The 14,414-nt window shown below is 33.7% G+C and overlaps 1 pseudogene; it reads right to left on the reverse strand.

Moving 5' to 3' along the window:
* LOC144301553 (ADP-sugar pyrophosphatase pseudogene) overlaps positions 1–13,833 on the reverse strand; it is a 47,361-nt pseudogene extending 33,528 nt beyond the window's left edge.
* Positions 13,834–14,414: the final 581 nt, after the last annotated feature.

Here is a 14,414-nt window from a genome sequence, read left to right on the forward strand (position 1 = left end):
TATATTAAATATCTAAAGCAATATTCACTTGTACCTAAAAATAAGACCAATATTAGCTCCCATACTCATATTTTTATTTTTTCTTTTTCTTTAACAAGTTTCTTGAAAGAGTACTCTGTATTTGCTCTCTTAGTGTCCCAGCTGTATGCAGAGTCCTTGATACATTCTGCGCTCTCCCCTCTTCCCTGCCCCTACGCCAAATCATAAATGCTTTCTTGAGGAACATCATTGAGCTCCTAGGTTCCTAGGCTCCTAGATATAAGTGTACCATTAAGTTCCTATTTTCTTGGCATGTCTGTCAATTGACAGATTCTTCTTTACCATCAGTCTTTTTTCATAATTTTCTTTGTTTATTCAAATAATGTTTCATGTATTAGATATAAACAAAATAAAAAATCAAAACATAAATATTGATGGGGCTGTGGAGACACTGGAATTCATGCCCACTGTTGGTGGGACTGTAAAATGCTATAGCCACTATGGAAAACAGTATGGAGGTTCCAAAAAAAAAAAAAAAAAAAAAAAAAAAAAAAAAACCACCTACCTAGAACTACCATACTACCATACCATACAAAAATGCCACTTCTGAGTATATATCCAAAAGAATCAAAATCAGGATCTCAAAGACATATCTATACTCCTGTGTCCATGGCAGCATTATTCATAATAGCCAAGATACAGAAATAACCTAAGTATCTTTTAATGGATAAATTGATAAATTGTTGTGTACATATACAACTGATTATTAACATTATTCCTGAAACATTCACGGTTTTTTTTTTTTTTTTTTTTTTTTTTAGTTAAGATACCATCTCTTTAAGTAAACAATCTTTTAATCTCTAGTGAATCCGGGTCTGAGTGAAGCTGCCATAAAGGGAGCACCATATGTTTGCACTTAGGACCTGTATCTTCTTATATTGTCATATCCATTGTTTCAAGGGTCTAGGTTCCTTCTTTCTGTTTTTTGTTTTGTTTCATTTTAATCCTTATTTCTTCTCCACTTCTTTTGACCATCTACAAACCAGAATGTATTGCTTTTACTTAATTTTGTATAACTCTTCTATACTTTCCTTCTTTGTTAACTTACCTATTGCCACATTTTCACTTATTATTAATGTTCAACTGATGATGGGACTTCGTCTGTAGTGCCAAGACCCATGCTGTTTTTCAGGCTATATAAACTAAGATACTCTTAGCAGCTAAGTTTCTCTTCTAATTATCACCATTTCCTATAAAGCTTTCCTTTGGCTTTTGTATTTTCTTTTTATATCTTGTAATTTTCTTAAATAAAGCTCCAAATCAATTAATCTCAAACCTTAAATATATATTTTAACATTTACTTTCTTATTCCCCCATATCATTTAAATTATTAACAGCTATTCACTGTCACTTCCTCCTTCTCTTAGTTGTCGTTTCTATGGCCATTTTCCCAGCAAATTGTCATCACCATCAAAACAAAACAAAGCCACCATCCTGTTATCTGATTAATATTTCTCATTCTAGTAATTCTACATTACTTAATAAACAACAGGAAACTAATGATTTGGAGTTCCAGGATATTTAGTGACATTTCTGGATTTATTTAATCCTTGTAATAACCCAGAATAACATTTTTATCCTTTTATCCTTTTTTTTTTTTTTAATTTTTATTTATTTACAATAGTCACAGAGAGAGAGAGAGAGAGAGAGGCAGAGGCACAGGCAGAGGGAGAAGCAGGCTCCATGCACTGGGAGCCTGATGTGGGATTCGATCCCGGGTCTCCAGGATCGTGCCCTGGGCCAAAGGCAGGCGCCAAACCGCTGCGCCACCCAGGGATCCCCAGAATAACATTTTTTATAAAGATTCATTTCACATATTGGAGGCCTCCAATCTTTTGGCGTTCTTTTTGATTCTTGTTAAATATTTTGAAATACAAAGTTAGATGACTAGTGTCTCTTGTGTAATGACAACTGCTAGGTAACTGGAATGGTCTTTTATATGTTTAAAGCTAAAATAGACAAGTAAATCTTCAAAAATCCTGCAAGAAAAAAAAATCCTGCAAGAGAAAATTGGTGTTATCAGCTCATTTTATCCATACCTGATACTTCATGTTTGAAATTAATTCAGGTTTTGCCACACATAGATATTAATGAGATAAATATAGTTAATTTCAGTTATACTATGATCAATGATATAGTAATTAAATTCCTCATATGTGAGTACCATACCTCACTGGAAATTCGGAACAAGCAACAAATGACAATATAAAAAAGTACAGTATCAAGTTTAAAGTTGTCCATTATCATTCCAATTTAATATGTTATACAAACTTTGACCATCTGCTCTACTTTACAGTATAATTCTTTTTTAAAATTTTAATTGATTAGGAGATCATTTAGGAATGATATTTCCCCTTATAAATACTCATTTTTATGCTCAAGTATAATCTGGGCTGCCCAACATTTTTTCTATTTTAAACTTGGAGATCATATAAAGCATTTGTGTATGATTTGGAGGTCAAGTGCCCTTTAATTTAATAGCTGAATAATTAGGATAAAAAAATCCAATCAATAAGAGCTTTTTAAAAATAGCTTTTTGGGGGGCAGCCTGGGTGGCTCAGAGGTTTAGCGCCACCTTCGGGCCAGGGCACGATCCTAGAGACCTGGGATCGAGTCCCACATCGGGCTCCCTGCATGGAGCCTGCTTCTCCCTCTGCCTGTGTCTCTGCCTCTCTCTTTCTGCGTCTCAAGAATAAATAAATAAAATCTTTTTTAAAAAATACATTTTTTGACAAATATTTGAAATACTCAAGAATATATGCAGGATATATATCTAAGCCATGAAACATCATAGAGAATTGAACACTTAGGGAACACAAAATCACACCAACACTATTATTAATAATATCGAGGTGATGTCTCTCTCTTTTTTCCATGTCCCTTGTAGTTACCATCCCTGCATCATCCCATACAAAAAAAAACAGTGATTAAAATTTTGTTTATCGGTTTCTTTTCTCCTTAATAATTTTATTGATGCGAGGATCTTATAAGTAACATATTATTTAGTTTTGCTCATATTTACTCATTATAAAAAGCTTCAGGGGTACCTGGGGGGCTTAGTTGGTTAAGCTTCTGACTCAATTTCAGCTCAAAGTCATGATCTCAGGGTTGTGAGGTTGAGCTCTATGTGGGGCTATGTGCTGGGTGTGGAGCTTGCTTAAGATTCTCTCCCTCCCTCTCTCTCTCTGCTCCTCCCTCCACCTCTCTCTCTCTCTCTCTCCCTCTCCCTCTCTCTCTCTTGAAAGAAAGAAAGAAAGAAAGAAAGAAAGAAAGAAAGAAAGAAAGAAAGAAAGAAATATGGCTTCATACTCTATGGAAAGTTCTAGGACTGGCTAGAATATATTCGTAAGATCAAGAATATATTTATATATTTACCAATATTTCTAAATCATGAAACTGTAGTTAGAATATATTTGTAAGATCATGCAACCATAGTTCATTTTCTTAAATGTATTAATCTCATAGTGGACACATAGAAGAGTTTCTAGGTTATATAGCTATGAAAGAATTTTTTTTATCTTTGGAATATTTTTATAGTAAAATTATTGGTTTGGATATTTGTACTACTATCTGAGGTTTCCAAAATACAAAACATTTATAACATGTTAAGATATTTAAAAATACTGAATAACATCTTAAGGAAGTATAAAAATTCTACTATAGAAAGCTAAAATATCTGATTCAAAGATTCATCCTGACCTAAATAGCAGGAATATCTTGCTTGCCTATTTAGAAATCCATAAGAAGAGTCATTAATTGCTATGATTTTTTCTCAATTAACGTAATAATTTATAAGCACTAACTATTTAATGCCTTGATGGAACTCAGAACTATACTTAAAATAAATGGCAATCTATCAGATTGATTTTTCTTGATTATTTTATTAGGAAACAGCATTCTAAATTATTAAAATCTGTCTTTAAATCACATCTCTAAATTTATACCTTAGAGAAAGATACAAGAAAATGAAAGTTTATGATTTTATTCACATTTCTTTTATAAATGTTCTATTATGCTTAAGAGAAAAGATGTGCACGTGGATAACAATTTTTAAGAAATAAAATTTAGAAAAATCCATTCTTCATTAGGAGTCTAAGGAAACGTTAGCTTTGCTATGGATACGTAGCCAGTTGGCAAATGTGACTCTTACTTATTGATGAGAGCTGTTTTTAAGTACACAGCTATGATGGAAAGTATAACAGTCATCCATCTAGAAACACTTTACCAACAGAAAAGATAAATGGTGATGGTGATTTCTTTTTCAAAAGATAGAGCAACCATGCTTGATAAAACTAAACAAAATGAAGTTTTAAATCATCATAGAAATTCCATTTGCAATTCTATGGACTTCAGAGAACATATGAATGTTGATTTGTTTGATTATGAATATTAAAGTGAATTCAAGTAAGTTGTTAAAATCTTTAAAGTGCATTTAAAAAACCGACAAAATTTTCAGAAAAGTTGTACCTTCCTGCTAGTTGCTAGCCAGACTTTTATACGCTGTCTAAGTAACTCAAACTCTGATTGAACAGGTTAGAAAACGAGGCTGGCAGCGCTGTCACTGGATATTCCCTATCTCTGTGAAGAAATCTCCTGGGGCTACTGTTAATCTGCACTTCTGTGTGCTCTGCATCTGCAGACACTCATTTTTCTTTTTAGACCGCCTTTTATTGCAGTGGAACATTGTACACAATTTCTGCCTTCTTTCTGGCTAAAGACTCTGTGCTCTATGGTTTAGTGCACTAGTGTCCTTTATCTGAGGTCAATAAGATGCACACAAAGGGCATGCTTTGGGTGGGTATGTTTTAGCTGAAGAATTAAGGGGAATCTTTCCATTCTTTAAAAAAAAATTGTCAAGAATCCTATGGCTAAGAAACAGAAAGGAGGTTCTGAACCACTTTAAACTACTCAAAAGTGATATGATGGGGTTCAAGAAAATCTAGATCATGCAGATAGATAGATATCTATCTCTTTTTAGATGTGCCATGAACACAAGCCAAACAAGAACACCTGAAAAAAGCTTATCCTCATATAGTTGAGTGTATACTTACAAAGGGTAAGAACCACAACTACAATACCCAAGACAGCAAAACCGCATGGAACCTAAAATCAAATTTGAGATATTACCTTAGTGCCAAAATTCTTTATATCAAAGATAATTTCTTTTTAAAAATCGTTTGTTCCTTTACATATACCTATATCTTTTATAATATACAGGATATGGATGCACCAAAAATGAGTTTTGAAGAGTTGTGGTTATTCTTCTATGTTTAAAATTTTTATTTTGCAGTACTTTCATATTTATGGAAAATTTGCCAAGATACAACAGAGTTTTCATATACACTGGACCTAGTTTCTCATAATAGTAACACTAACATAACTATGGGACTCGTGTTGAACTGAGAGACTAACACGGGCACCTTCCTTTTGACTACACTTAGGTTTTATTTTGACATCAAGTTTTTCACTATATGCATTTCCTGTTCTAGGATTCAGTTAAGATTCCCACTTTGCATTTTATCAGCTGTGTCTCCTTAGTTTCCCTGGACTATGACAGTTTATCAGTTTCCCCTTGTCTTTCATGACCTTGATAGTTTGGAAGGGAACCAGTAAGGTATTTTGATAAGTGCTCCTCAATTGGGATGTGTCTTGTGTCTTCCTCATGTCTATTCCGGGACGATTGAATTTTAGGAAGAATACTATAGAAGTGAAATGTCTTTCTCATCCTGTCTGTGAAGGGATGTATCAGTGATAGAATGGAGCACGCGATTTCAACATGACCCATCACTGGTGGTGTTTAACTTGACCACATGATTAAGAAATTGTTTGCCCGGCCTGCTCATTCTGAAGTTTCAATTTTTTCCCTTTCTATAATCACTAGAAATATTCCATACTCAGGAATGGGTAGGAGGATTAAAATCCACCTCCTGAAGAGGGCAGTATCTACATGTTACATGCAATTTTTAAAGGAAACTTTGTCTCTTCTTATTTGTTTGCTTGTTTTTAGTCATTTATATTGGTGTGTTCTTGTTTACATATATTTTTGGTTAAATCCAATACTACATCATTCATTTTGTTCAAATTTTTCTTTTCTTTTAAAGATTTTATTTATTTGGAGGAGAGAGAGAGCAAACACAGAGGAAGAGAGAATGGGGGAGTCTCCCTCAGGGCTGATCCCAGGATCCCAATATCATGATCTTAGCTGAAGGCAGATGCCTAACTGACTGAACCACCCGGGCCCCCCTCATCACCCCCACCACCGATTTTTCTAAATCTACCTCTCAGGAGCTTTTTCAGCTTTGTTCCTGTGTCCCTTTGACACATGTACTTTCTTTTGGTTTTTGATACTTCCTTATTCTCTGACACAATGAGATAACCCAGGATCATCTTGCATATTCCTGCCCCTACACTATAATCAGTAGTTTCCCCAAGGAGGCATAGTTCCATTTGTTGGAGAAGAGTATATAGAAATGAAGATCTCTTGGGATGTTACTGCTTCTAGGCCCAATCAGCAATCCCAATCATAGGAAATGTGTGTTTGTAGCCTAGTGGATGTACATCTACATATTTATAATTATCTATCTACCCATCTGTCTTTCTGTCCTTTCATCTACCCTTCTACCGATTAAACATTCAATGTTGCCAACTCTAGTTCAATGATTTATTCTAGCCTGTCTTTGCTTATTTGTAACTTTTTTTCTTTGACAGCAAGAAATCTGGTTTCAATTTCCTAATATGTTTTTACCTTTTCTTTTCAACGCTGGTACAGAGGTAATGTTCTTTCAGAATTTTTAATCCATTCCCTTGTGAGACTCAAATGTACAGATTATAGTGCAGTGTTTATTTACAGTTGTAATTGTCTTATGGTTTCTAGTCAAAACGTTGTTATCCACAGTTACTTAGGTCATCCCCTTTTTTTCCCCCAAACCTTTTGTGAAGTTATATCATATATTTATAACCCAGATTCATTTAGCACAGTCTGCATTCCATTCCAGCCCAAGATTTCCAACATCCTGATTGGTTGTTTTGTTTCGTTTTGTTTTGTTTGCTCGTGTTGAAGTTCACTTTTTATGATGTACAGTATTATGGATTTTGACAAGTACATAAAGTATCTCCTACACAAGTGCCATACAGAGCACCTTCTGCTTTTACTGACAAAAACGTGTAATTTACACATGTTACTTCCATCTGGAATACTGTCTTTCAGTTCTTGTTGCCAGGTAAATATATGTTCTCCTTCCAAGATTTATGGCAAACATTACCTTCTAGTTGAGGTTTCTCTGACTCAGGATATTTTAGGATCTCCTGCCTCTAGGCTCCATTCAGCTGTGTGCAGTCCAAATATCCATTTATCTTTATGTTTTCACACTCTACTTTTCATCTTTGCACAACAGTGCAGAGAGCAGAACCTGGACAAATTGTAGCTGGTACTTAGACATGCTACTGAAACAAGTTTCCTGCAATTGGGCAAAAGTCATGGCCACATCTTAGTTTTCCTCTGGTTCTGTCTGTTTTTTATTTTTTATATTTGCCCAAGATACTCTTGTATCCTTCCTTTTTTTTTTTTTTTTTTTTTTGGCACTCATCACTTGATAAATTTTAATGATATTGCTTAATGCCAGTTTTTCTCCCAGTTTTCAGACCACTCCTACAAGATTGTTGACTACTGCTCCTCACATACATATTAAGTATTGATACTCACAGGTATTTTGTTCTTAGTTTTCACAGAACCTGGTCTACCTGGGAATTCTCAATCTTACCTAAAATAACACTGCCAAGAATTATAACCAATAAAAATATGTCTCTATCCCAAACTTAAGTAGTCACCTATACAATTTTATATTCAACAACCTATAGGGAAACTCTATTACACAAATAACTTAAAGTCATCATTAACTAAGGACAATTTCCCCAAGATCTACTCATCCTACTCTATTGACCATACTAATTAATGGTATTGCTATTTATTCTTCTAAGTCAGAAATCTAGGCAATCATTTTCAAATTCAAATACAGATTCTTAGTAATCCATTTCTAATTACCATCTTTCTGTATAGTGTATTTTCACCAGGAATCATTTAATCCCTTCTGAAATTGTTCATATACTGATTTTATCAACGTTGTATAATTTCTTATCCCCCACTTACCAACACCCGCACTTTCGTCCTTACTGAGAATAAATTTTATGGATGAGGATTACAGTTTTTCCCTTACTTTCACCCTGAGCCTCCCTTGTCACCTACTTGCATTGGTTTGCTCATTTGGAAGAAAAATAAACAAACTGTCATTCAGTCAAATACAAAATCACACTAAATGGTTCCCTCTTAATTTCAGAACATCTCCCTTAAGTGCTGCTGCTACTTCTAAAATTTGTTTTCCTATAAACTTATTCTCCCATATGGAACTTATAACTTGTTTTCTGATGAATACTCAAATATTACCTTAGAATCACAGATATTATATATGCTCATATTTTTCTTTGAGGCTTTTTTAACATGCCAAGATCATGGCATGGTATGATACCTTGTTGGCTTTAATTATACAAGTTGAATTAAGATGGAATCCTTTCTGTTAATAAAAAATTTTATGCATTGATTTATTTGATGTGTGTGTGTTTGGTAACTAGGAATGCTGTTCTTTATTATTGTGGAATTTTTTTAATAATTCATTTCCATAAGTGGTTTTAAGACTTCTTTATCCAATTATTATTTTTTGCAGAAGTATCATATTTGGAGGGGATTGATGACTTATAATCATAGCATGATGTAGTATTTTTACAGATTAGGGATTGTGTCTGAGAAGGACTCTCATGACAAATTCACAGAAAAGGGAAAACTTACCGTACAATCCAGAAACAAATATACAAAATATTAGGACTTTCCAGTGAAATGAGTTAAGGACATGGCCAATGACAGATGGAGTTACATTGAAGCTCAAGAAGAAAGGGAAAATATGTGTCCTGATATCATATTATCATTAATATTTATTAAACATAACTTTTAAAAACAGCTTTATATTTACAAAAATATTGAGAAGATAACACACAAAGTTTCCACTTACTGCACATCCAGTTTCTACTATTAATAAATATGGCATATTTATTATAATTAATAAACCAAACATAATACCTTTTAATTTACTGAAGTCCACAGTTCATTTAGATCTCCTTATTTTTTTTATCTACTGTCCCTTTTCCATTCCAAGTCCCATCAAGGATACCATGTTACTTTAACTTGTCTTGTTTCCTTAAGCTATTCTTGACACTGCTAGTTTCTCTTTCCTTGATTTTTTTTTTTTTGTGTGATTTTGGTGTTTACCTTATTAATTTTTTAAATGTTATTTTAGTAAGTAAACGCTCCAAAGAATAACTCATTCTGAAAAAAATTTCTCTTCCTGATTTTTAGAATCTGATGATATTGAATGTCTTTATTAAAAATTCAGTTCATTTACATGTCAACAGCTTCAGAGGGAAAATAATACAAAAAATATCTTAACAATTGTATGGTACTATAGAGTGATGTAGTTTATGCCTTCTTTACATGTCCTTCGAAAATTTAAAACAACCTAAAAATCTATGCCCAATGAGCTCTTTATTTATTGGGTGTACATTCCAGTTCCAATTTTTTTTTTTTATGAACTGACAAGTATGTTGGCTCATTGAGTATCTTTTCTTTCAAGATTTGCAAATATTTTTTAAAATTTCTTTATCCTAAATCAGACAAATTTTTTGAAACAGAACCTCTGAGATCTAAATTCTACTTGCTTTTCCTTCACACCATTTTCCTATAAGGGATAGTTTAGCATTGCTGATTTTTTTTTAATTTTATTTATTTTTTTATTCATGAGAGACACATAAAGAGAGGCAGGGACATAGGAAGAGGGAGAAGCAGACTCCCTTTGAGGAGCCAGATGTGGGACTTACTCCTTGACCCCCGATCATGCCCTGAGTCAAAAGCAGATGCTTAACCACTGAGCCATATAGGTGTCCCCCTGATGTTTGTTTTTAAAGAACTACAGGAAATAATAGTTAAGAGAAAATGTATGACACCTTGGAATTATTTCTTTCTACCATGAAAATCTCTATCGGGGTGACACATAGAAATCTTTTGTCCATCAGGAATCAGAGATGCTTAGTTCAAGCATAGTATGTGCCTGCAGAGTAAATACATGAGATGCAAAAATGAATAGCTATGTCTCTCCTTCAGAGGATATTGCTGTCCCAGTCACATGCATTGCAGCCACACATACAAATACAGTGCCCACTCTATGCTAAAGACTGTGACAGGATTTAAATATTTTAAGAGTTGTTGTCCTCAGGAAGCTTGCAACTGGTAGGACAGAGATTATTTCAGGTTTATATGTTTTGTACAAAAACATGTATTGGTTGCTATAGGAGTATAGTGGCTAGAGCTTTAGCCTGCTTAGCATGAAAAGCCTAATGGACATCCATACCTAACACTCTAATAGTACTAAGGAAAGACCTTATCCCTTCAAGTGCCCACATAAGTTAAATCCACCTGCCTTTCATGGTTTTGTGCCAGAACATTTCTGGGAATAAAATCAAAGTTGTGTGTATGAATTTTAGCCAAGATGTGATTTTATAATGCAGATGGCACACCTGTGCAGTAGCCTGGTGTTCATCTCATTGCCATCCTGAAAAATGAGCACAGAAAGAGTAAATGGAATTTGATTAGCAAGTCTTCTTTTTTAAACAGATGTTGTGCCTGATATAAATTATTCTTTTAGAATTTCTAACATATGCCAAAGTATTTATCACAGATTAACTGCATGAACTTGCATGCGATTACCAGGCTTTCTGAGTGTAAGATAGGTGGATGCATTTTTCACAATTCTGATCAAAAGCTATATGGGATTATCTAATTGTAATTCAGATGTGAACTAGGGTTTATTTAAAACCCTAAAAAAATATTGTATGCAAAAAACTGAAACATCTTCCTTTTTTTTTTTCTTTTGCCCTACTTTAGTGTAATTGATGCTGAAAAATTCTGGTAGAATTATTTTACCTTATGTTACAGATTTACCTTACTATTAAACATTTCCTCAGAATGGCTCAAAATATTTATATTTCTCCTCTCTTGCTTTTAGTTGTCCATCTCCTTCACAAATGAGGTCCTTAGTCCCAGGAATTACCCATTACATCATTAATTTGTATTATTGGTTTGTTGGAAATCATCCAATACATATTTCCAAATCAATCAGGAGCTTACTAAGCATAAGAGATTTTGAAACATAACAATGAAAATAGTGTTTTAAAATGAATTTATTTGCTCTTTGTATTGTTTTAAGTCTCATTTAAGACATAAGAGATTGTGTGTGGGACAAATGGGTAATTTCCTCATAATTGTGATTAATATTTTTCCCATGTTTCTATTATATTAAAATTAACTTATATTAAATTTACAATTTCAAAATATAAGCACTAAGGGATATGTACCATTAGAGAAAAATGAGCTAGCCATTAATATTAAATACTACTAGTTTTGTTGGTGTGACATGTAAGATAACTTCTAATTTGGGGGCTATTAGAAAGAGAAGTTATATTTTCTCATTAATTTGTTCTTTAGCAGTTTTCTTTAATTTTTAAAGAAAATCAAACCGGAAAAAATCAATGTCAGAATTATATTGCTTCCATATAAACTCTGGGTTGAGCCTAGTGAAGTTATAGTTGCCATGGTAACAGAAGTGTGCTCTTTAAACAGTTTCTATCCTAACTACCCTGCTACTTATACTGAGTGATTTCTTCAAAAATAGGACTCGTGGGAGCGTAGTTATGAGAAATTGTATTCTCTATAAGGATACATATCCACATAATTTGTTGGGAGTAACTCCAGCATATGGAGGTTAATTAGATATAAATGTTGCCAACATGAATTTTAAAACCACAGTGTTCCCCCAGTAAGTAGCCAAGTGTGAGGAAATGTAAAATGCAGAGGTATCCAAAAGAGAGAACTCAGATGACACTGGAACTGATACAGACATCTTTCAGATTTATGAATCAATATGGAAATATCTTTCAGAAAGTGTGAAGATGTTACAGAAATTTATATGTTAGATTTTTGCAGGTCAAAATAGGTGCAGCATGTTTAGCAAATTGCTTCAAAAAGATATAAAGCAGGGATTTTCCTTTTAAAGTGTTTCAACATATTGAAGTAAATAAGGCTCAAATATATCATCCTCACGGTGATAACTTTCATATCATTCCATTACCACCCAAATTTTTAAGCTACTGACAGACTAACTATATTACAGCTCTGCATTTTGATATTTTTATTTTGCTCTAATTTCAAGGAAAAGTTTCTTTCAAAATATTTTCTCTCACAAATGAAAATTTATTATTGAGCCACCTAAATATGGCTACTTTCCACTCTTGGTGTTTTACTAGACCTATTGGTAAAATATAAAGCTTTTCTATATGAAAAAGAATTGATCTTGAATCATAAATCCATCACTTACTACCTAGGTGATTTGAGGCAAATCTTTCAAACTTTCTGACAGTTAATTTCCTTACCTCCAGTATAGATATAACCATAATAGTTAACCATTTTGGTTCATTATTATGCCAAAAAAAAAGTAAATATGACAGTTATATTACCAGAGGGTGCTATGACAGGTTTTCAGAATGAATGGCTTCGACAACAGAAATTTATTTCCTCAGAGTTCTGGAAGTCAAAGATTAAGGTCACCATCAGGCTTCAGTGTCTGGTGAGGCCTCTCTTTCTAGCTTGCAAACAACCATCTTTTTGCTATATTCTCATCTGTGTGTATGTGGAGAGAGATCTCTGGTTCTCTTCCTCTTTTTATCAGGACAACAGTCTTATCAGATTAAGACCCCATCCTTATGACCTCATGTACCTTTTATTACATTCTTGTAGTCACTATTTCCCAATATATTCACATTTGGAGTGAGGGATTTGACATATGAATTTGGCAGGGGGGAGGCACAATTCAGTCCCCAGCAACAGTGCTTTGCAAACTGTAACTCCAGATTAAATCTTGATTACTTATTTCTGTGCTTTCTCTTGTTACAGGAGTGTCTCCCTTAGGCAACCACTGACAAGCATTACAATTTGAGCCAAACTAGTCCACCAAGCCAATAAACTCTATACACACTCTTTGTTTTCATGTATGTTTAACTAATTGAGCCAACTAGACCACTTTAAACAAACAAGCAAAAAAGTGAGTCTCACACTTTAAAAAGCATCTCTTGAAGAACAGTGGCTCTTTATCATTTTCAAGTTATGGTGACTTTTAGTTATTGTTTCATCTCTTCATTTTAGTTGAGCTCTATTCAATAACTTTAACTAGTTATATCATCATTAGTTCCCTTCACTCCAGCTTAAATGATACTCTTGTGTTCCATATTTATTTTGTAGTTTACGTTCATAACCATTGCTCTTTCTTTTGACCAAGCTATTGGTAATAACTTTAACTAGTTATATCATCATTAGTTCCCTTCACTCCAGCTTAAGTGATACTCTCGTGTTCCATATTTATTTTGTAGTTTACATTCATAACCATTGCTCTTTCTTTTGACCAAGCTAGCTCATAAAATAGAAAATAGTTTGCTTTTTTATACAGGTAGAGAAGGTATGTGTCAGAGGGAAAAAGGGAGCCCAAAGGGATTACTATTAGGTCTGTACTTTGGGGCTAAGGCTTGGCAGCCTCCATCACTGACATCACTGAAGTATAAGGAATGGCTGCCAGGGCACGCCAGGCCTGGAAGCTTCCCACCACAATCCTGCCCCGCAAACATGAGCTTGTCATTTTCGGGCATCTTATGGTTCCCTTATAAATGGGACTCAGAATTCTATGCTAGCAAAACACTTTTAAATATAAATATCCTATTTTCTCCCCACTCATCTCTGTGTATTTTAAAACAAGCCAAATCATTTCTATGCATATAAATACATGCTGGGTAGAGTGGCACTGTTTTAAATATCTGGAGAGTAATGTGACCTTGAGAAAATGCATGTCTTGTCATTGAGAAGTCAATCCACGGAGGATGCAGCAATTGCCGTGACACGACTACCTGACACAGGATAGAAACTTGATGACGATAAATGACTATAGAAAAAATTAATTTGGGGTGTAATGAATCATCATAAGTTTTACATTAGAAGGCGAAGACCATATCCTTACAACTTCCTTGTAAAGCCAGGAGTACAAGTGAATAAACAACTGAACTTTTTAATATCAAATGGAGAAATAACAATTAATGAATAAAAAAGTGTAAGATAGAGTTTATGCATAGTGTTTAAGTAATATTATTAAAGTTTTTCTAGTCAATATTTTATTTAAAAGGAATATCCGAAGAATAAACCACACTGCTGCTTTTTTTTTTTTTGTTAACTTGAC

The sequence above is a fragment of the Canis aureus genome, chromosome 30, assembly GCF_053574225.1.
Source record: "Canis aureus isolate CA01 chromosome 30, VMU_Caureus_v.1.0, whole genome shotgun sequence".
Taxonomy (NCBI): Eukaryota; Metazoa; Chordata; class Mammalia; order Carnivora; family Canidae; genus Canis; species Canis aureus.